Consider the following 22,144-nt stretch of genomic DNA (forward strand, 5'->3'; position numbering starts at 1 on the left):
GAGAGCTAGTCTCCCAGGTCTGCTGATAGAGGCTAACAGAATCACGGGAGGAACAAGCTCTAACCAGAGACAATTATAACAACTGACTCCGGAGATTACCAGATGGCGAAAGGCAAACATAAGAATCTGACTAACAGAAACCAAGACCACTCACCATCATCAGAACACAGCACTCTGAACTCACCCAGTCCTGGGCACCCCAACACACCCAAAAAGCTAGACCCAGATTTAAAAGCATATCTCATGATGATGGTAGAGGACATCATGAAGGTCTTTAATAACTCACTTAAAGAAATACAGGAGAACACTGCTAAAGAATTACAAGTCCTTAAAGAAAAACTGGAAAAACACAACCAAACAGGTAGAAGTCCTTAAAGAAAAACAGGAAAACACATCCAAACAGATGATGGAAATGTACACAAAACCATACTAGACCTAAAAAGGGAAGTAGACACAATAAAGAAAACCCAAAGTGAGGCAACGCAGGAGATAGAAAACCTAGGAAAGAAATCTGGAACCACAGATGTGACCATCAGCAACAGAATACAAGAGATGGAAGAGAGAATCTCAGGTGCAGAAGATTCCATAGAGAACATTGGCACAACAATCAAAGAAAATGCAAAAAGTTCCTAACTCAAAACATCCAGGAAATCCAGGACACAATGAGAAGACAAAACCCTCAGATAATAGGAGTACATGAGAATGAAGATTTTCAACTTAAAGGGCCAGCAAATATCTTCAACAAAATTATAGAAGAAAACTGCCCAAAGCTAAAGAAAGAGATGCCCATGAACATACAAGAAGCCTACAGAACTGCAAATAGACTGGACCAGAAAAGAAATTCCTCCCGACATATAATAATCAGAACAACAAATGCACTAAATAAAGATAGAATATTAAAAGCAGTAAGGGGGAAAAGGTCAAGTAACATATAAAGGAAGGCCTACCAGAATTACACCAGATTTTTCAACAGAGACTATGAAAGCCAGAAGAGCCTGGACAGATGTTATATAGACACTAAGAGAACACAAATGCCAGCCTAGCCAAACTTTCAATTACCATAGATGGAGAAACCAAAATATTCCAAGAAAAAAACAAATTCACATATATCTTTTCACAAATTCAGCCCTTCAAAGGATAATAACAGAAAAAAAAAAACAATACAAGGACAAAAACCTCGCCATAGAAAGATCAAGAAAGTAATCATTCAACAAACCTAAAAGAGGACAGCCACAAGAACAGAATGCCAACTCTAACAACAAAAATAATAGGAAGTAACAATTACTTTTCCTTAATAACTCTTAATATCAATGGACTCAATTCCCCAATAAAAAGACATAGACTAACAGACTGGCTACATAAACAGGACACAACATTTTGCTGCTTACAGGAAACCCATCTCAGGGAAAAAGACAGACACTACACCTCAGAGTGAAAGGCTGGAAAACAATTTTCCAAGCAAATGGTCTGAAGAAACAAGCTGTAATGGCCATTCTAATATCGAATAAAATAGACTTCCAACCCAAAGTTATCAAAAAAACACAAGGAGGGACACTTCAAACTCATCAAAGGTAATATATTCTAAGAGGAACTCTCAATTCTGAATATTTAAGCTCCAAATGCAAGGGCAGCCACATTCATTAAAGAAACTTTACTAAAGCTCAAAGCACACATTGCACCTCACACAATAATAATGGGAGACTTCAACACACCACTTTCATCAATCATGGAAACAGAAACTAAACAGGAACACAGTGAAATAACAGAAGTTTTGAAACAAATGGAATTAACAGATATCTACAGAACATTTTATCCTAAAACAAAAGGATATACCTTCTTCTCAGCACCTCATGGTACCTTCTCCAAAATTGACCATATAATTGGTCACAAAACAGGCCTCAACATATACAAAAATATTGAAATTGTCCCATACATCCTATCAGATCACCATGTAAGGCTTCAATAACAACATAAATAATGGAAAGCCAACATTCACGTGGAAACTGAACAACACTCTTCTTCAATGATACATTGGTCAAGGAAGGAATAAAGAAAGAAATCAAAGACTTTTTAGAGTTTAATGAAAATGAAGCCACAACATACCCAAACCTATGGGACACAATGAAAGCATTTCTAAGAGGGAAACTCATAGCTCTGAGTGCCTCCAAAAAGAAACTAGAGAGAGCACACACTAGCAGCTTGACAACACACCTAAAAGCTCTAGAACAAAAGAAAGCAAATTCACCCAAGAGAAGTAGATGGCAGGAAATAATCAAACTCGGGGGTGAAATCAACCAAGTGGAAACAAGAACTATTCAAAGAATCAACCAAACAAGGAGCTGGTTCTTTGAGAAAATCAACAACATAGATAAACCCTTAGCCAGACTCACGAGAGGGCACAGGGAAAGCATCCTAATCAACAAAATCAGAAATGAAAAGGGAGACATAACAACAGATCCTGAAGAAATCCAAAACACCATCAGATCCTTCTACAAAAGGCTATACTCAACAAAACTGGAAAACCTGGATGAAATGGACAAGTTTCTAGACAGATACCAGGTACCAAAGTTAAATCAGAATCAGATTAATGATCTAAACAGTCCTATATCCCCTAAAAAAATAAAAGCAGTCATTAATAGTCTCCCAGCCAAAAAAAAGCCCAGGACCAGACGGGTTTAGTGCAAAGTTCTATCAGACCTTCAAAGAAGATCTAATTCCAGTTCTTCACAAACTATTCCACAAAATAGAAGCAAAAGGTACTCTACCCAACTCATTCTATGAAGCCACAATTACTCTGATACCTAAACCACAGAAAGATCCAACAAAGACAGAGAACTTCAGACCAATTTCCCTTATGAATATCGATGCAAAAATACTCAATAAAATTCTTGCTAACGGAATCCAAGAACACATCAAAACAATCATCCATCCTGACCAAGTATGTTTCATTCCAGGGATGCAGGGGTGGCTTAATATATGGAAATCCATCAACGTAATCCATTATATAATCAAATTCATAAACAAAAACCACATGATCATCTCTTTAGAAGCTGAGAAAGCATTTGACAAAATCCAACACCCATTCATGATAAAAGTCTTGGAAAGATCAGGAATTCAAGGCCCATACCTAAACTTGATAAAAACCAATCTACAGCAAACCAGTAGCAACATCAAAGTAAATGGTGAGAAGCTGGAAGCAATCCCACTAAAATCAAGGAATAGACAAGGCTGCCAAATTTACCCCCACCTATTCAACATTGTACTTGAAGTCCTAGCCAGAGCAATTTGACAACAATAGGAGATGAAGGGAATATAAATTGGAAAGGAAGACGTCAAAATGTCACTTTTTGCAGATGATATGATAGTATATATAAGTGACCCTAAAAATTCTACCAGAGAACTACTAAACCTGATAAACAGGTCCAATGAAGTATCTGGATATAAAATTATCTCAAGTCAATGGCTTTCTCTACACAAAGGATAAATAGGCTGAGAAAGAAATTAGGGAAACAACACCCTCCTCAATAGTCACAAATAATATAAAATACCTTGGCATGACTCTAACTAAGGAAGTGAAAGATCTGTATGATAAGAACTTCAAGTCTCTGAAGAAAGAAATTAAAGAAGATCTGAGAAGATGGAAAGATCTCCCATGCTCATGGATTGGCAGAATCAATATAGTAAAAGTGGCTATCTTGCAATAGCAATCTACAGATTCAATGCGATCCCCATCAAAATTCCAACTCAGTTCTTCAACGAATTGGAAAGGACAATCTCCAAATTCATCTGGAATAACAAAAAACCTAGGATAGCAAAAGCTCTTCTCAAGGATAAAAGAACCCCTGGTGGAATCACCATGCCTGACCTAAAGTTGTACTACAGAGCAATTGTGATCAAAACTGCATGGTACTGGTATAGCGACAGACAAGTAGACCAATGGAATAGAATTGAAGACTCAGAAATAAACCCACACACCTATGGTTACTTGATCTTTGACAATGGAGCTGAAACCATCCAGTGGAAAAAAGACAGCATTTTCAACAAATGGTGTTGGCACAACTGGCAGTTTTCATGTAGAAAAATGCAAATTGATCCATTCCTATCTCCTTGTACTAAGGTCAAATGTAAGTGGATTAAGGAACTCCACATAAAACCAGAGACACTGAAACTTATAGAGGAGAAAGTGGGGAAAAGCCTCAAAGATATGAGCACAAGGGGAAAATTCCTGAATAGAACAGCAGTGGCTTGTGCTGTAATATTGAGAATCGACAAATGGGACCTCATAGTATTGCAAAGCTTCTATAAGGCAAAAGATACTGTCAATAAGACAAAAAGACCACCAACAGATTGGGAAAGGATTTTTACCAATCCTAAATCAGATAGGTGACTAATATCCAATATATATAAAGAACTCAAGAAGCTGGACTATAGAAAAGCAAATAACCCCATTAAAAAATGGGGCTCAGAGCTAAAGAAAGAATTCTCACCTGAGGAATACCAAATGGCTGAGAAGCACCTGAAAAAATGTTCAGCATTCTTAATCATCAGGAAAATGCAAATCAAAACAACCCTGAGATTCTACCTCACACCAGCCAGAATGTCTAAGATCAAAAATTCAGGTGATAGCAGATGCTGGCAAGGATGTGAAGAAAGAGGAACACTCCTCCATTGTTGGTGGGATTGCAAGCTTGTACAACCACTCTGGAAATCAGTCTGGTGGTTCCTCAAAAAATTGGACATAGTACTACCAGAGGATTCCGCAATACCTCTCCTGGGCATATATCCAGAAGATGTTCCAACCAGTAAGAAGGACACATGCTCCACTAAGTTCATAGCAGCCTTATTTATAATAGCCAGAAGCTGGAAAGAACCCAGATGCCCCTCAATAGAGGAATGGATACAGAAAATGTGGTACATTTACACAATGGAGTACTACTCAGCTATTAAAAAGAATGAATTTATGAAATTCCTAGGCAAATGGATGGACCTGGAGGGCATCATCCTGAGTGAGGTAACTCAATCCCAAAAGAACTCACATGATATATACTCACTGATAAGTGGATATTAGCCCAGAACCTTAGAATAGCCAAGGTATAAGATACAATTTGTGAAACACATGAAACTCAAGAACAATGACCAAAGTGTGGACACTTTGCCCCTTCTTAGAATTTGGAACAAAACACCCATGGAAGGAGTAACAAAGACAAAGTTTGGAGCTGAGACGAAAGGTTGGACCATCTAGAGACTGCCATACCCGGGGATCCATCCCATAATCAGCCTCTAAATGCTGACACTTTTGCATACACTATCAAGGTTTTGCTGAAAGGACCCAGATATAGCTGTCTCTTGTGAGGCTATGCCCGGGCCTAGCAAACACAGAAGCAGATGCTCACAGTCAGCTATTGGATGGATCACAGGGCCCCCAATGGAGGAACTAGAGAAAGTACCCAAGGAGCTGGGGGGATCTGCAACCCTATAGGTGGAACAACAATATGAACTAACCAGTACCCCACCACCACCACCCCCAGAGCTCTTGTCTCTAGCTGCATATGTATCAGAAGATGGCCTAGTTGGCCATCAGTTGAAAGAGAGGCCCATTGGTCGTGCAAATTTTATATGCCTCAGTACAGGGGAACACCAGGGCCAAGAAGTGGGAGGGGGAGTGAGTGTGGGAGGGGGAGGGTGTGGGGTACTTTTGGGATAGCATTGGAAATGTAATTGAAATAAATACCTAATAATAATTTTAAAAAAGAATGAATTTATGAAATTCCTAGGCAAATGGATGGACCTGGAGGGCATCATCCTGAGTGAGGTAACCTGATTCACAAAAGGACTCACATGATATGTACACACTGATAAGTGGATATTAGCCCAGAAACTTAGAATACCCAAGATACAAGATACAATTTGCAAAACACATGAAACTCAAGAAGAACGAAGACCAAAGTGTGGACACTTTGCCCCTTCTTAGAATTGGGAACAAAACACCCATGGAAGGAATTACAAAGTTTGGAGCTGAAACAAAAGGATGGACCATCTAGAGACTGCCATACCCGGGGATCCACCCCATAATCAGCCTCCAAATGCTGACACCATTGCATACACTAGTAAGGTTTTGGTGAAAGGAGCCAGATATAGCTGTCTCTTGTGAGGCTATGCCTATGCCGGGGCCTAGCAAACACAGAAGTGAATGCTCACAGTCAGCTATTGGATGGATAACAGGACCCCGAATGGAGGAGCTAGAGAAAGTACCCAAGGAGCTAAAGGGGGTCTGTAACCCTATAGGTGGAACAACAATATGAACTAACCAGTATTCCCCCCCGCCCCCCAACCCCGGAGCTCGTGTCTCTAGCTGTATATGTATCAGAAGATGGCCTAGTTGGCCATCAGTGGAAAGAGAGGCCCATTGGTCGTGCAAACTTTATATGCCTCAGTACAGGGGAACGACAGGGCCAAGAAGTGGGAGTGGGTGGGTAGGGGAGTGTGGGGGAGGGTATGGAGGACATTTGGGATAGCATTGGAAATGTAAATGAAGAAAATACCTAAATAAAAAAATAGTGATTGTTTCTCCCTGTTATTATTGATGCTATTTTTACATTTGTGTGGTTTTCTTCTTTTGAGTTTGTTGAAATAAATTTTCTTTCTTGCTTTTTCTAGGGTGTAGTTTCCTTCCTTGAGTTGGTGTTTTCCATCTATTATTCTTTGTAGGGCTGGATGTATGGAAAGATAGTGTGTAAATTTGGTTTTCTCATGGAATATCTTGGTTTCTCCCTCTTTGGTAATTAAGAATTTTGCTGGGTATAGTAGCCTGGGCTGGCATTTATGTTCTCTTTGAGTCTGTATGAAATCTGTCCAGGATCTTCTGGCTTTCATATTCTCTGGTGAGAAGTCTGGAGTAAATCTGATAGATCTGCCTTTATATGTTACTTGACCTTTTTCCCTTATTGCTTTTAATATTCTTCCTTTATTTAATGCACTTGGTGTTTTATTAATTGACAGGACGAATTTCTTTTCTCATCCAATCTATTTGGAGTTCTGTAGGCTTCTTGTATGTTCATGGGCTCTTTCTTTAGGTTAGGGAAGTTTTCTTCTATAATTTTGTTGAAGGTATTTATTGGCCCTTTAAGTTGGGAATTCCTATTATCCTTAGGTTTGGTCTTCTCATTGTGTCCTGGATTTTCTGGATGTTTTGGTTTAGGACCTTTTTGCATTTTGCATTTCTTTGACTGTTGTGTCAATGTTTTCTATGGTATGTTCTGCACCTGAGATTCTCTTTTCTATCTCTTGTATTCTGTTGGTGATGCTTGCATCTATGACTTCTGGTCTCTTTCCTAGGTTTTCTATGTCCAGTGTTGTCTCCATTTGTGATTTCTTTATTGTTTCTATTTCTGTTTTTAGGTCCTGGATGGTTTTGTTTAGTTCCTTCACTTGTTTGGTTTTGTTTTCTTGTAATTCTTTAAGGGATTTTTATGTTTCCTCTTTAAGGTCTTCTACCTGTTAACTGGTGTTCTCTTGTATCTCTTTAAGGGATTTAATTATGTCCTTTAATTCCTCTATCATCATGATGAGATGTGATTTTAAATCATAGTCTTGCTTTTCTGGTGTGTTGGCGTAACCTGGGTTTGCTGTTGTGGGAGAACTGGGTTATGATGATGTCAAGTAGTCTTGGTTTCTGTTGCTTATGTTCTTACACTTGCCTTTCACCATCTGTTTTATCTCTGGTGTAACTGGTCTTGCTGTCTCTGACTTTGCCTTGTCCCTCCTACTAGCATGTGTGTCAGTGCTACTGGGAGACCAGTAATTTCTCAGAAGAACTTAGGTATGGAGAGCTATGGTACAGGGTCAGCTCTGGGATGCAGACAGAGACCAGAAGGATTCTGTCCCCAGCTGATCCTTGGTTCCTGTGTCCTGATGGCTCTGTGATGGTCCTGGTCCGTCTTGGGCCAGGAATTTGAAGAGAAGTGTTAGTCTTAACTATGCTCACAGGTATGTAGGCATTCCTGGGAAACCAACTCTCTCCTGGTGGTATTTGTGTATGTAGCTCTGTGACACAGGATCAGTTCTGGGCAGAGATGGAGACTGGAAGACTCCTGTCCCAGGCAGCCTCTTGGTTCCCGTGTCCTGTGGGCAAGTTCTGAGCAGCAGAGGTGGTCCTTCCTGCACTCACAGGCCTGTCCGAACATCTGGGAGGCTTGCTCTCTCCCAGTGGTATTTGGGTTTGGAGCCCTGTGCCACAATATGTTTTTAAAGCTGTATTGAAAGAAGCTACTAGTAGCAGTATTACCAGTATAGTAATATCAGAATACAACAGTATTCCCTGAACTAGCCAGACTATTATGGGATCAAGTCAAGCCTGGGCTACACAAATACTTCCAGACAAGCCTAGACTAGTAATATCACCATCACTGATTGTTGGGTCCTACTTATACTCTCCAAATATCATGTGACTTCTCACAGGTATATTTCAGCAAATCGTCATGAGTCTGCTTTAGCAAAACATTACAGGAGTCTGCTTCAGCAAAGCATCACATGACACAATCAGAAATTTCAACTTCATAAAGCAGAGACCATGGAGTAACACTACTTGGTGTCTTGCTCAGATGGTTTACTGGGTTTGATTTCTATTGAAACCCAGGACTACCTGCCCAGTGGTGGCAATCAGTGATGGTGTGCTTGCATAGCTAGCCATGCAATGCTTCGTTGGTCTAACAACTTTGCTGATCTTCACTACACTAAGAGAGGCATGACAGAGAACATCTCCTGGCATCCTGGCTGGTTCTGATCCACCCTGCTGACTCTTGTTTTGGCAGAGGCCTGGATGTTTCTGCTGGATCATGCCAATGCTGCTGATTTGTGTTTAGTGGAACTTTTTTTAACTGGACTGTTGATATCCTAATACTACTGAATGGGACTGCTGGCATCCTGAAAACAGAGATTGGAATTGTCCTAAAATACAACTTCTAAACAAGTCTACATCCCTATTGATCTATTTACCATCTTTTCTCCCCTACCACTGGATGGAGGAATAGAAGGTGAGTCAAAGCATTTGAGAACCCTTATTAAAGTAGGTGTTTAAAAAGTCTAAGCCTACAGTTTTAATATCTGCCTCTAGACCCTGTCCTTCCTTGAATTCCTGCCTTAGCATTACTCAGTGATAGAGTGTGTGCAAGATATATTAAACAATCCAATCCTTTCCTCTGCAAGTAGCTTTTGGTCATGGTCTTTTATCACAATAACTTAAAATAAAGTAGGACAAGCCACAAGATCTGTAATGAGTGCAGTAGACACCAAGCTTAATAGTGCTTTCTCACACACATTTTGAGCATTAATGTGCATACAGAGAACAGTAGGGGCTGAACAGATTTTAACACTGATCAAGACAAAGGTCTATGTGCCATTGGATAGAAAAAGAAAAAAGAGGAAAGAAAGAAAGAAAGAAAGAAAGAAAGAAAGAAAGAAAGAAAGAAAGAAAGAAAGAAAGAAAGAAAGGAGGGAGGTTGGGAGGGAGGAAGGGAAAGAAAGGGAAGGGAGGGAGGGAGGGAGGGAAGAGAGAGAGAGAGAAGGAAGGAAGGAAGGAAGAAGGAAGGAAGGAAGGAAGGAAGGAAGGAAGGAAGGAAGGAAGGAAGGAAGGAAGGAAGGAAGAGAAAAGAGAGAGGGAGAGAGAGAGAGAGACCATGCAACAAGATAGATGTCTCTTTATACAGATTCCCATTAAAGATAGCTCAATAATTCTTCTATCTCAAGACTTCACTGCTAGATCACATTTTTACTCTTATTAGTAAACAAAATCTTTTGGATATTGATCAGAAATATGTGACTTCTTTTTATTTTCAAAGTATTGTCATTATATGCCCGTGAAGATGAGCAGACTAGAGTAAAGACTAGAAAGAGTAAAGACTGGTGAAATGAAGCACATATTTTAGTGAATAGATAAATAGATATAATTCAATACTATTAAGTCTATGTGTAACAAATTTGTGATAGGATTAATTTAACTAACTGGTGCCTAGATTTAAATAGCTTTAAATTATAAGGTTGGCATTAAGACTTCCAGAGCATGCTGGTGTTGTTACTTTTTAAAACATGAAAAGTTGAGGGACAGAGAGAAAGTACATTTTTCTTCTTATTTTACTGATGGCAAAATGGGAGCATGGGATCTTTAAGTATTTTGCTCTAAATCATCTAATGATTCCTGATTAAAATCGCTGTTAGAAATCAGAGCTTTTTATTCAATGGGTTTTACAATGAGCCATTCATCTTCCTTTGACATTTTGCATAAGTAATAGCAGCTCAAGATGAAGAACAATTCCAGAAGCCATAATGTCCACATTCCTCTGAACATTAGAGCATTTAATTTTCTGTTTATAAATTCAGCATATTTCTCTGAGTTGGATGTAGTTCAGAGTTTTATTATAGGAAATCATATTTTTTCCTGTAGGTTGTCAGGAAACAGTTACCCAATTTTACTAAGTTATAACAATGGTTCTTATCCAAATAGCTGTTATAAGTAATGAAAATGAGATCAATTTACTGGCTTAGCTCCCAGTCAGGGATTGCTTTATGAATAAATAAAATAATACATGGCATCTGAAAGGAGAATGGACAATTTATATATTATCAGGGCGCTTCTTACTTTTCACTTTTAGTAATGAAACACTATTTAGAATTGAAATCCCCCAAACCATTATTTAATTTTGCAAAATGGGTAAGAAAATAAATAGCTAAATATCCTATTAATAAATAATTTAAGTCTAGTTTGTGCAATAATTTTGTACATACTAAATAATTTTAATATTTTATAAATATACAATATCTCTTCACTTTTATGTCAACAGTGTATCGCATTAAAGTAAATTCTTTCAAGTTTTAGGTCTTTTTAGAGATTGCTCACAAACTAATAAAGTAGAGGTATGTGAGATATAGATTTTGATAATTGTAAAATAAAAAATACAGAATTTAAAGAGATGGGAATAATATAATTGCAATGACAACATTATTATTTTGTAGGGAAAAATGACATAGAGATTGGAAGTCAAGAGAGTTTCAGTACTAGGGAAGTTACATGACACTGGGTACTTACTCGTACTTCAGTCAGCTACTGATTTTGTTTGGCAATAAGATTGTGTTTTATCTTTCCTCCATTTCATTTTAGGCACATGTTTTATAACCACAACACTAAACAATAAGTCACATTAAACTCCTACAGAAATGTCACTGTCCGCACTTACCATTCTATTTTTTTCCTTCTTTTTTGTTTGTTTTTTTTTTCACTTACCATTCTATGTCGATTGCTTTTTCTTCAGTTTTTTGAGAAAAGATCTTACATAAAGAGGCTAGATTCAACCTTGCCATGTATCAGAGCTGTATTTGAACTCCTGACTTTCCTTCTTCTGCCTTTTAAGAACTGGAATTACAGGCAAATCCTGGCAAATTATACTAATTATAAAAAAAATACTTTTATTTGCTGATTCAATTATTATTTATTGCATACATATCAAATATACTATTCTCCATACAATTTAATTATGTTAATACTTATTTAATTTTTAATAATTATTTGAATTAAGTATTGCTCAGTCCTTTGGACCACTGCCTTTTCAGTGTGTTGCTATATATATAGGAGAATTTTCTGGTCCTGTCCAGTTGGTGCACTTTTGGCCTCTTTACCAGCATAGGCAGCTCGTGCTCTTGGTTTTTCTGCATTCTTGAAATCTTCTTCTCTGATTTCACTGAAGATATTTTCTGTCTTCATCACAGTTTTGTCCTCCTCCTTCTATGCCCATAATTAAGAGGCTATTCCAAAAACTTTCCCACTTTCCACTTATATTTTCCTAACTTCTCACTGATTTCAACTCAGCAATCCAGTTCCCTTTCTTTCTCTTCTATTACTGACTATTTTGACGAATTCATTCTGTTTCTGGGGCTTTCTGCTCTGATTTTGAATTGGTCTACTGATTTTTTTTCCACAATCGTTTCAGCTTGCATTTTCTTAAAGAGTTCAAACTCTATCTTGGACAGATTATTCACTTCACACATCTCTTTGTCTTTGTCTTCTTGGAGTTGTTGACCATAATTATAATCATTTCTTGTGAATTCTTTGTAAGCTCTTCCACACCCTTTTCACAGGGGTCACTACCATGGAATGTGTATTTTATTAAACTGCCATGTTATTTTGGGTTTTTGCATTGTTTTTTTATCTCCGTGTTGGGGTTTTCACATCTGGGATTAGTTTGTTGGTTGTGTTTTTGTCTCCTGTACACTCAAGTCACCTGTCTCCCTTTAGCGGGGATACGTATAATGTTCTGGATATGGTTAATTCAGAGCAGGGTTAGGATCTTGATTCCCTCTATTCATCTGCTTTTTGGAAATATAGCCTCTATCCAGGTCTTTTCTTTCTCTGCCATAGTCTGGTGCCATCAGCAGTTTAGTCAGGTTTCCCCCGACTGTGAAGTCTGGTCCTGGTCTTAAGGGGAGATAAGATAACTGACGTGTTCCAGTCTGGCAGTTAGCTAGGATTAAGCATCCTCAGTCCAAACTGTTTCCAGTATGCTGAGCCAAATACCCAACTGCCTTTACATCATGAATTTTAGTTTGAAGCAAGTTTTATTAATTTAATATTTGCCTGCTTCTTTGCTGCATGCATTATTTTTACGTATGATATTCTGATCTTTTCAAGTGATCCCAACCAGAAACCTGAGGTTTGTTTTTAGCCACTTTGTTCTCATCAGTACACAACAGGTACTTTTGCATAAGGGTCACCAGAAAACTCGAGAGGACAACTTAAGGGAAATGAATTTGTATTCAGATATTCACAAGATTAAGAACATGGTCAGTTAGCCCTGTGTACTTGGGCAGAACATGGAGGTGGGAGCATGTGTCAGAGGAAGGTCTCAGATGGATGGGAATCAGAGAGAAAGAGAAAACACTAGGTATAACATGAGGGTAAAGTTTTTTCTCCGAAGGAGGCATCCATGTTTGAAAGTGAAGTCTCATTGGGTAGAAGACAAAGTGATGAATCAGAGAAAGATTTAACAGAATACAATATGCCCAACTCTCAGGAAGAAGAAAAGGAAGCAACTGTAGTATAGAGAGAGAGAGAAAAAGAAAGGAAGCTGTTTTATTGGGAGAATTTTGCAAAGGCAGGTTGCAGAGAGAACAAGCTAGACAGATAAAGACAGAGCAAGCCAGCCGGAGAATGAGAAGGATCCAGAAGATTAGAACACACTGCCAAAGTTAGTATGAGGCCAAGCAGAGCAAGTCAGGAGATGCCTAGAGAAGCCAGATTAGATTGGTTAGTGTAGAGGGGAGTGTTGTGCCAGAACAGCTAAGCTGAACCAACAAGAATTCAGAAAGAGCAAGAAAGGGTGAGCTTTTTTAGCAGTAAGTCTCAGAGGCTGAAAACATTCTATGCCTAGATAGATTCTACAGAGATAGAAGCTTCCAGGACTAGACAGACTTAGCAGATGGAGGCAGTAAGCCTCCAGCCGACAATTGCATCAGATGAATAAAGCTACTATTACAAATTCCCTCAGTATACTATCACACTTATAGCTATCAAAATACATGATGTAGAAACCTTGGAGTTCCTAAACTTTAAAATACTCATGGAAAAAAATCAGACATTTATTTTGCTGCACTAATTTTTTTCAAACTGCTCCAAGCTCACTAGGTAAGAGTAAAATAAATAGGATCTGTGATTCCTGATATAGTTAATGTCCTGCCTAAGCATATGCCTTGCAATAGTTCTACAACTTTTGAGGAGATAATTTAAAAAATACCAAGAATTCTGTTTAATTTCGTCATTCAATGTTTTGTCAATATTTTTCTCTTATCAAATATTTAGACCTAATTTCTATCCCTTGGAACTCTTGCTGGATATGACTTTGGTAACAGCTTTCATATATATATGTATAGTTCCTCAGAGCCAGCTCTTTTTTATTATTTTATTTATTTACCCTTAACCTTGCTTCTCTGAGGGTGCTTCCCCCACCCACCCACCCACTCCTGCCTCACTGCCCTAGCATTCCCCTACACTGGGACATCAAGCATTCACAGGACCAAGAGCCTCCCCTCCCATTGATCCCAGATAAGGCCCCTTCAGCTTCTCAGTCCTTCCCATAACTCCTCCACTGAGGTGTCTGTGCAGATCCAGCTCTTGTTTCCTATACATACTATCATGTTTTTCTACAGTGTCAATTTTACCAAGTTAAAGTATATCCTACATCCTACAATATCTTTCAATTTTGATGTTTCTATATTTAGTCTTTAATCCCAGGAAGCTACACATAATATAATGCAACTCTTTGTTCTCCACTGTTACATAAGAGTCCCATTTAGCTCCAGTGAAATTAGAAATTAGAAAGCCATGTGTGTTGCCCACATACCTAAAATCCAAGTACTCCGGAGACTGACACAAGCACACTACAAATTAGAGGCCAGCCTTGACTACAGAGCAAGACAAGGGCTAGTGGGTGTTGGAATGAAGCCTGACAAACTGCGTTGGATTCCTAAAGCCCACATGATAGAAGACCTGACTCCCGCAAGTTGTCCCCAAACCTATATATGTTCAGATGGTACATACATAAATGCACATCTAAATAAATAAATAATAAATAAATAATAAATAATAAATAAATAATAATAAATAAACAAATGAACAGGTAGACAGATGGGTGTGGAAAGGAAGAAGGAGGGAGGAGGGAGGGACATATTATAGTCATCTTGAATTTGTCATATTTTTCCCCTTACCCTCAATGTGCAGACAGATGTTTCTCACCAAAAATAGCATTGCCCTTTTGTGCCTTTTGTATCTGCTATATAGAAAAAGAGATGTATGTCCTATTCCCCTTCAGAACTGAGTTCATTTTCTAACTCTGAAAGTGGTTGGTTTCCCCAGAATATTGTGCAGGATACTTGTTTTACCCAACTCTTTCAATGACTTTTCTTCTCTCTTTCTTTTTTTTTTTTTTTAGTCAAGCTCTCACTATAGTACAAACTGGCCTCAAGCTCATCATAGAGATGAATACAAGAGTTTATCCCTCCTTCTGGTTTCACTTGATGCCAGCCACCAAACCTAGATCCTTGTGTGTACTAGACAAGCCCTCTAGAAACTTAGCTATGTCCACATTTGGTGATTTTTCTAACGAGAAAAGAAATATAGAAGCAAGCTGTCTATTCAGATAGCACAGCACTTCTCTGGTTTGCAGAAAATATGCTTTCTTATATTAAATTAAATACACAAGGATATAAATAAATGTTGGCATTTTTATCTCTTTCTACCACCATGTATTCAAGTATATTTTTATAATAGATTACTCTTGTTGGCTGTCTTTGATAAATCAGTAACCACCCGTCTTTGCTATTTTTTTCTGGATCAATCAACTGCTTCACACAAAATGTTAATGCTATACTTGGCAAGAGATGTCTGCACGTTAAAGGTGATATGAGAAATACAACAAGGTTCAAAGTGACTACAATATGTCCCCTCTTCCCTTCTCTTTCATTCCTACATTTGTTTATTTCAGGTGTGTATGTGTGTGTGTGTGTGTGTGTGTGCGCGCGCATGTATCATCAAAAAACTATAACCTCCTAGGTGGTCAATTCCAGTATACTCTGACTTCTGCCTTCCTCACCTACAACTGTTTTCCTCTCAGTTCCATCCTCAATTCAGGTTAATAGGTCATTGTGCATAAACACCAAGCCAGTCATATTACCCCTCAGTTCACTAATTTTCTACATCAGTCACTAAAATAGTTAAAGTCACTATGGTGCCTTATAATCCCATCCACTGTCTGATGTCTGAAGTCCCTAGCCCCATCCATTGATGTTTAGCCTGTATCTTCACTCTCTCTAGACACACTGACTTTCCAGTTGTTCATCACCCAGACATATTCCCACCTTAGAGACTTCTTTGCCAGTTTCTTCTCCTTCCTGATTAGTCTTTCCCTTCATAAACATCATCTTTATGTTCAATCAGTACTACGTTCAGAGATATTATTTTCCCTACCCACCATTTTAAAATGTGCCCTTACCCTGCTACTTCTATTTTCGCATTTGGTGTTTCCTTCTTTTCAGTGGAAAAAAAAGTTATCACCTAACAGTACTATCATATTAAAATAAGCAAAGGGAGAAAGTAATGTTATAGAGACAGCAAATACACCCTCTCTAAAAACCTTCATTGTGGTTAAACAGTCATCCTTAATTCAGGAGTTATTCAAGTAATCAATGATACAGACAGCTCGATGAAGTACTGAATATTGTGTCTATGTGGGACATAAGGCTTTGGAGCATAGCAAAGGGAAATAAATAAGGCAGCGATGATAAGGACATACAATTTTTTCTCTAATCACAGATAATAAAATAACTCTCCACTTCCTGACAACTAAGTATTTGCAGTATCTATCCTAACACTGAATTACAGACTTGCATTTAATTATGGATTCTGTACATTTTCACTTCCTGTAAAATAAAAGACCATCATTTTGACCTTTTTAATTGACTTAATCTGCCAAGATTCTGACCAAAGACTGTAACATTTTGACACTACATTTTGCAAAAAGCTTTTATACATTGAAGGTTGATCAAATTGAATAATATATGTGCAGGGACTGGAAATATGTACTTTGCTTAATATACTCAAATTAACATAATTGGCCTAGAACCAAAAAATGACTGAGTTACATCTTTTTAAAAATACAGATATTAAAAAGACCACTCTTTCACATAAGATACAAACAACACGTGTGTGTATTTTATGATTCCATTAGGAATTATATGGACAAAGTAAGAAATAAGAGGAATTGCCAGAACCCAAAATATGAATAATAAGGAAATGTGTAGCAATAATATTGCCATTAGGACAAAAATAAGTGTATCATATGTGGGGGGAGGGGGAGGGGAAAGAGGGAGGGGAGAGGGAGAGGGAGAGGAGAGGGAGAGGTGTAGTAGAATCACCAAATAACAGTAACATGGAGGTAAACCCCTAGCTAGACATGTCTCACCAGCAAATGAAATCTCCAGTGCCAGGAGTGGGTTATAGATAACTGAGTTGTTGGCCAAATGAAACTTATGTGAATCAAAACAAACAAACAAACAAACAAACAAAAACAAACAAACAAAAACCTAGCCTATTGCCAAGACTGTTGGTTGTTCTACACAGAGTTGATGGTAAGGCCCTATTGCTGGAGACAAAATCTACATAACTGACTAAACTTGGAAGGGTCAAGTTAGTACCCATGTAGAGCCTTCACCTCTACTGACTATTATTTTGGGTACTAGAAGACACACTGAAGACTACCCAGAGGGGGAAGGTAATGCCAACACAGTTAAAGACCCTTCAATCTACAATAGTAACCTGCCTACATAATACAGTGACTCAATAATGGTACAAAAGTTGTAAATGTAACCAATCATTATTGGATTGAGTTTAGGTCCTTATTCCATGAGATTAATCCATGCCCGGAACTGCTTTTAATGGCCAAGAACTGGGACTAGATAGGGGGAAAAACCTTGGGGAAACCAAAACCCTATTGTCCTGTTAAAGACTTGAAGCAACATATACTGACTCCTAACAACATTCTGCTATACCTACATATAAGTGTCCTGGGCAGTCATCATCAAAGAAGCTTTCACCTGCAATAAAATGAAACAAATATAGAGATTCACAAATGGAAATGTGCTTAGAGAATAGACTGTGGAACACTAAGTCCTAAATGGGACTGGAGATGGGAGACACCAAGGAAAAAATGACCTCCGGACATACCAGAATTGATGCATATATAAACTCATGGAGGCTGTGGCAGCATGCACAGGGCCTGAACAGGTCCAACCCAGATGTGGTCACAGAGAAAGTAGACATTATCCTCCCATTCCTAACCAAGGAGCTATCTTCAGTTGACAAATGCTCACAAATAAATGATTATTTTTCTTCAATGGAGTATCACTGAGTATGCCAACAATGCTTAGGAGCGAGCCCCATACCCAGCTGTAGATAAGCAGATCATAACAAACTCATCAATATTTTTGGAGAAGATTTTTCGACAATGCTTTGTCTGGGCATTTATTTTTTAACATACTATTTTTTCTTATATGTTATATTTCTAATTTTTCTGTTGTTATGAGTCTTCTGCATATGCCTGTATTTTTCAGTACTTTTCTCTGTGTGTGCATGTGTATGTATGTATCTCTTTGTGGTTTTCCTTGTTTTGTGTTTTTGTTGCTGTTGTTGTTGTTAATTTATTTGAATTCCCACTCTGTTTATTTGATGATTTTGTTCTATTCCAGATTATTTGGGCTTCTTTTAAATTTTCCTATTTGTTTTCTAAAGAGAGAAAGAAAATGTGAAGTAAGATGGACGGGGAGGTGGGAAGGGTCTGGAAGGAGATGGGGGAAGAGAAACCATGATCAAAATTTATTTCTGAAAAAAATCTATTTCAAATTCCAAATAAAAGATTGATAAAAAGAAAGCAAAGGCCGGACTTGAGCTTCAGGTTGATCTCTAGTTACTGTTGAGCCCTTGGTCCAATGCAGTATACTCAATACCTAATAAACAAGAGAAGGAAGGGAGGAAGGAAGGAAGGAAGGAAGGAAGGGAGGGAGGGAGGGAGGGAGGGAGGGAGGGAGGGAGGGAGGGAGGGAGGGAAGAGAGAGAGAAAGAAGGAAGGAGGGAAGGAAGGAAGGAAGAAAGGAAGGAAGAAAGAAAGAGAAAGAAAGAAAGAAAGAAAGAAAGAAAGAAAGAAAGAAAGAAAGAAAGAAAGAAAGAAAGAAAGAAAGAAAGAAAGAAAGAAAGAAAGAGGAAGGAAGGAAGGAGGGAAGGAGGGGGGGTTAGGTGTACTGGCTGGTTTTGTGTCAACTTAACACAAGCTGGAGTTATCACAGAGAAAAGAGCTTCAGTTGGGGAAATGCCTCCATGAGATCCAGCTGTAAGACATTTTCTCAATTAGTGATCAAGGGCGAAGGCCCCTTGTGGGTGGGACCATCTCTAGGCTGGTAATCTTGGGTTCTATAAGAGAGCAGGCTAAGCAAGCCAGGGGAAGCAAGCCAGTAAGGAACATCTCTCCATGACCTCTGCATCAGCTCCTGCTCCCTGATTTGCTTGAGTTCCAGCCCTGACTTTCTTTGGTGATGAACAGTGATATGGAAATGTAAGCTGAATAAACTCTTTCCTCCCCAACTGCTTCTTGGTCATGATGTTTGTGCAGTAATAGAAACCCTGACTAAGACAGTAGGAGAGGGAGGGAAGGAAGGAAGGAAGGAAGGAAGGAAGGAAGGAAGGAAGGAAGGAAGGAAGGAAGCAAACTTGGTTGAACATTCTATTTATAGTATTTATAAATTATCTCAAGAAATCTATAAGTAAGAAAACAGAAGACAAATAAAATTCACACAAATAAAATACTACAGGGTACAGTATTAAGATAATCTCAGTATTAAATTTTCCATGAAAGTTTGGTTTAAATGGTAAGAATTTGTCATGTGCCCAGATCTAGTCGCTAAAGCAGGGTATGCAAGGACATGGTAGTAAGAGATATATACATTTTACAAAACGGCATGTGTTTTCTGCCAGTTGTATTTAAAGGGCAGTGGTTGTTGCCATGTGAACACATGGAAATACAAACTGACTAGAACTGAGAATAGGGTCTGCTTGTGTTTCCTTCCCTTTGGCCTCCACATCACTTCTAACTCCGTTCATTATTTGAAGAATTCTCCTTCTTTCCCACTGTGTTTCAATTCCAGGTCTCCCTTTTATCTCATTGTCTAGCCATTTTGCTGGTGACATCGCATGTGATCACCCTCCTAACAACTGATCTAGAGGCCCTTGTCCTTGTCAGCTTTGATTACTTCTCTTCCTCACCCAAAATCAAACCATGTGCTTTGTGCTTTGTTTCTTTCTTTCTTTTTTTGGCTTTTTCGAGACAGGGTTTCTCTGTATAGCCCTGGCTGTCCTAGAACTCACTGTGTAGACCAGGCTGGCCTCAAACTCAGATATCTGCCTGCCTCTGCCTCTGGAGTGCTGGGATTAAAGGCGTGTGACACCACTGCTCAGCTGTTTCTTAACAACAGTATATTTAGAAATCTCCATTTTAGCCTTCCAATCACTGGCCACCATGTGTTTTTCTCTGATTTCCCTTGGGACTGCACTCTCAATCACTCTCTGTGTGACTAATTAATCCCCCACTGTGCCTTGACTGCATTCTTCCCCACTACGCTCTTATACACCACAACCTAGCACACAAGTTTTCATCATTACAATCATTGCTCACAAATGCACCCAATCCTTTCTGTTTCTCTATGTCCTACCTGCCTGGCCAAATGGCCTCATGCCCAATTCAACCCTATTGCTTGTTTTCTTGTAATTTCAGTATAACAAATGCATTACTGATGCAAAAATATTTATTTGTTGATGCATAGCTGCAATTCCATTTTCCACTTATGAATTTTACCCTAAGTTGAACTCTTAACATTACTCTCACATTTCCAAATGTGATCAGAGTCCCTTTGACCACTTTCTACCTTATATTTTACATCATTCTCAATGTCCTCCAACAAAGAATGTATCCTGTCACTTTAACAAATGTTTTTACCTAGTACTAATTGAACAAACACAAGCAATAATATATATATTTTTTTTACTCTCTGACTTCCATCTCTGCATATAGCACATTAGAAACTAATTCTTTATGCTGTATCTTTCCTAGGAGACTGAAACATGGTATGACCCCGTAAAGGTATATAAGGTTGAGCTACAGCCTTCAATTGATCTGATCCAGGGGACTATATTTCATGAGCTGTGTTCTACTTACCTGCCTTACCCATTTCTCCTTCTAAATAAACATTTCCAGTTGTCTTAATCAGTGTTCTAGTCTATTTCTGTGAAGATATACACAGCAACTCTTATAAAAGAATTTAACTGGGGCTTACTTAAAGCCTCATGGTAGAAGGTTGCATGGATACACACAGGCAGACATGGTGCAAAAGCAGCTGAGAATACTACATTTGGATCCACAGGCAGCAGGAAGAGAGAAACACTGGGCCTGGTTTGGGCTTTTGAAACCTCAAAGCCCACCCCAAGTGTTATACTTCCTCCAACAAGACTGCATCTACTCTAGCAAGACCTCCTCCTCCTAATCCTTCCTAAGTGATGCCACTCCCTGATGACAAAGCATATCATATATATGAACCTGCAGGGCCATTCTTATTCAAATAACTATACCAGTCATTCTACAAATGTCTTGTAGCATGTATCTTAATGAAAAAAAAAATATTGATACCACATCTGCCTTCAAATCCTATTTTAATCTCTAATGAGTTACACATATTTCTTACTCACTATGGTAGTCCCAGGACTGAAAAAAAGCCTAACAAAATATAGCTATCATTATGCACTGACAATAGTCCTGATCTATGTGATGAATATTGCCATGCAATGAATGTATGAAATATATCAAATGATGCCACATAATGGCTGAGGAGAGTCTTTGTTTCCTGTATGCCAGTTTCTGCAGTCACAAAGTGTAGGAATATTCCATTGGCTGTTCCAAGTAGACCAATTTCTAACTTATGAAAGGTCAGGCTGAAGCCATGACAGTTGGGCCAAATGATGGCAAATGAGCAGAAAATATATTCTTTGTCGATCTGGGAACTGTTGAATGCACAGTCAAGCTAATGCTAGGAGCAATCCTTCATAGCAACAAACATCCAGAGCATGGATTGTCATCATGGTTTTGCAGCTAACAATTTTAACCTCAGAAAGAAAAGATTTCCTAAAACTTCATGAGCCATAAAAGATGTATTTCAGATTAGAGACTGTCTGACCAACTCCAAAGCACATATTCTTTCTATGATACTATATAATCTTGTGTATGTTCTGCTTTTTCAAAAGGAATTAAAGGTACTGCTACTGCTTCTTGAACTTGGGAAGGGCACTACTTTATTACGCAGAGCACGTTAGGAGACAGAAATGTGTTTCTAGTTTTTAACTTCTGCAGGCAAAGTCCTTCTGATTCCTCCTCTGTGTTATCTGCTTTTTTTGGTCATGACTGTAAGGAAACAAAAATGAAAGAAGGAAAAGGTAGGAATATGGCTCAATGCCAGGAAGACTGTTGATAAAAGTTTTGACTCAAAATCTTAGTAAATAACTGAACTGGAG

At 38.4% G+C, this 22,144-nt stretch overlaps 1 protein-coding gene across 3 annotated transcripts in view; it reads right to left on the reverse strand.

Annotated features, from left to right (window-relative positions):
- Positions 1–22,144, reverse strand: part of Csnka2ip (casein kinase 2, alpha prime interacting protein) — a 124,522-nt gene that overhangs the window by 60,734 nt on the left and 41,644 nt on the right. The window contains exon 1 of one of the 3 annotated variants that reach the window (XM_011245887.2): positions 17,591–17,608. The exons of the other annotated variants lie outside the window; for them this stretch is intronic. The gene's annotated coding sequence lies outside the window, so the exon portion shown is untranslated. Of the gene's footprint in view, positions 1–17,590; positions 17,609–22,144 lie in introns of those variants that run through there. 3 annotated transcript variants of the gene reach the window in all.

This window comes from Mus musculus, chromosome 16, assembly GCF_000001635.26.
Source record: "Mus musculus strain C57BL/6J chromosome 16, GRCm38.p6 C57BL/6J".
Classification (NCBI taxonomy): domain Eukaryota; kingdom Metazoa; phylum Chordata; class Mammalia; order Rodentia; family Muridae; genus Mus; species Mus musculus.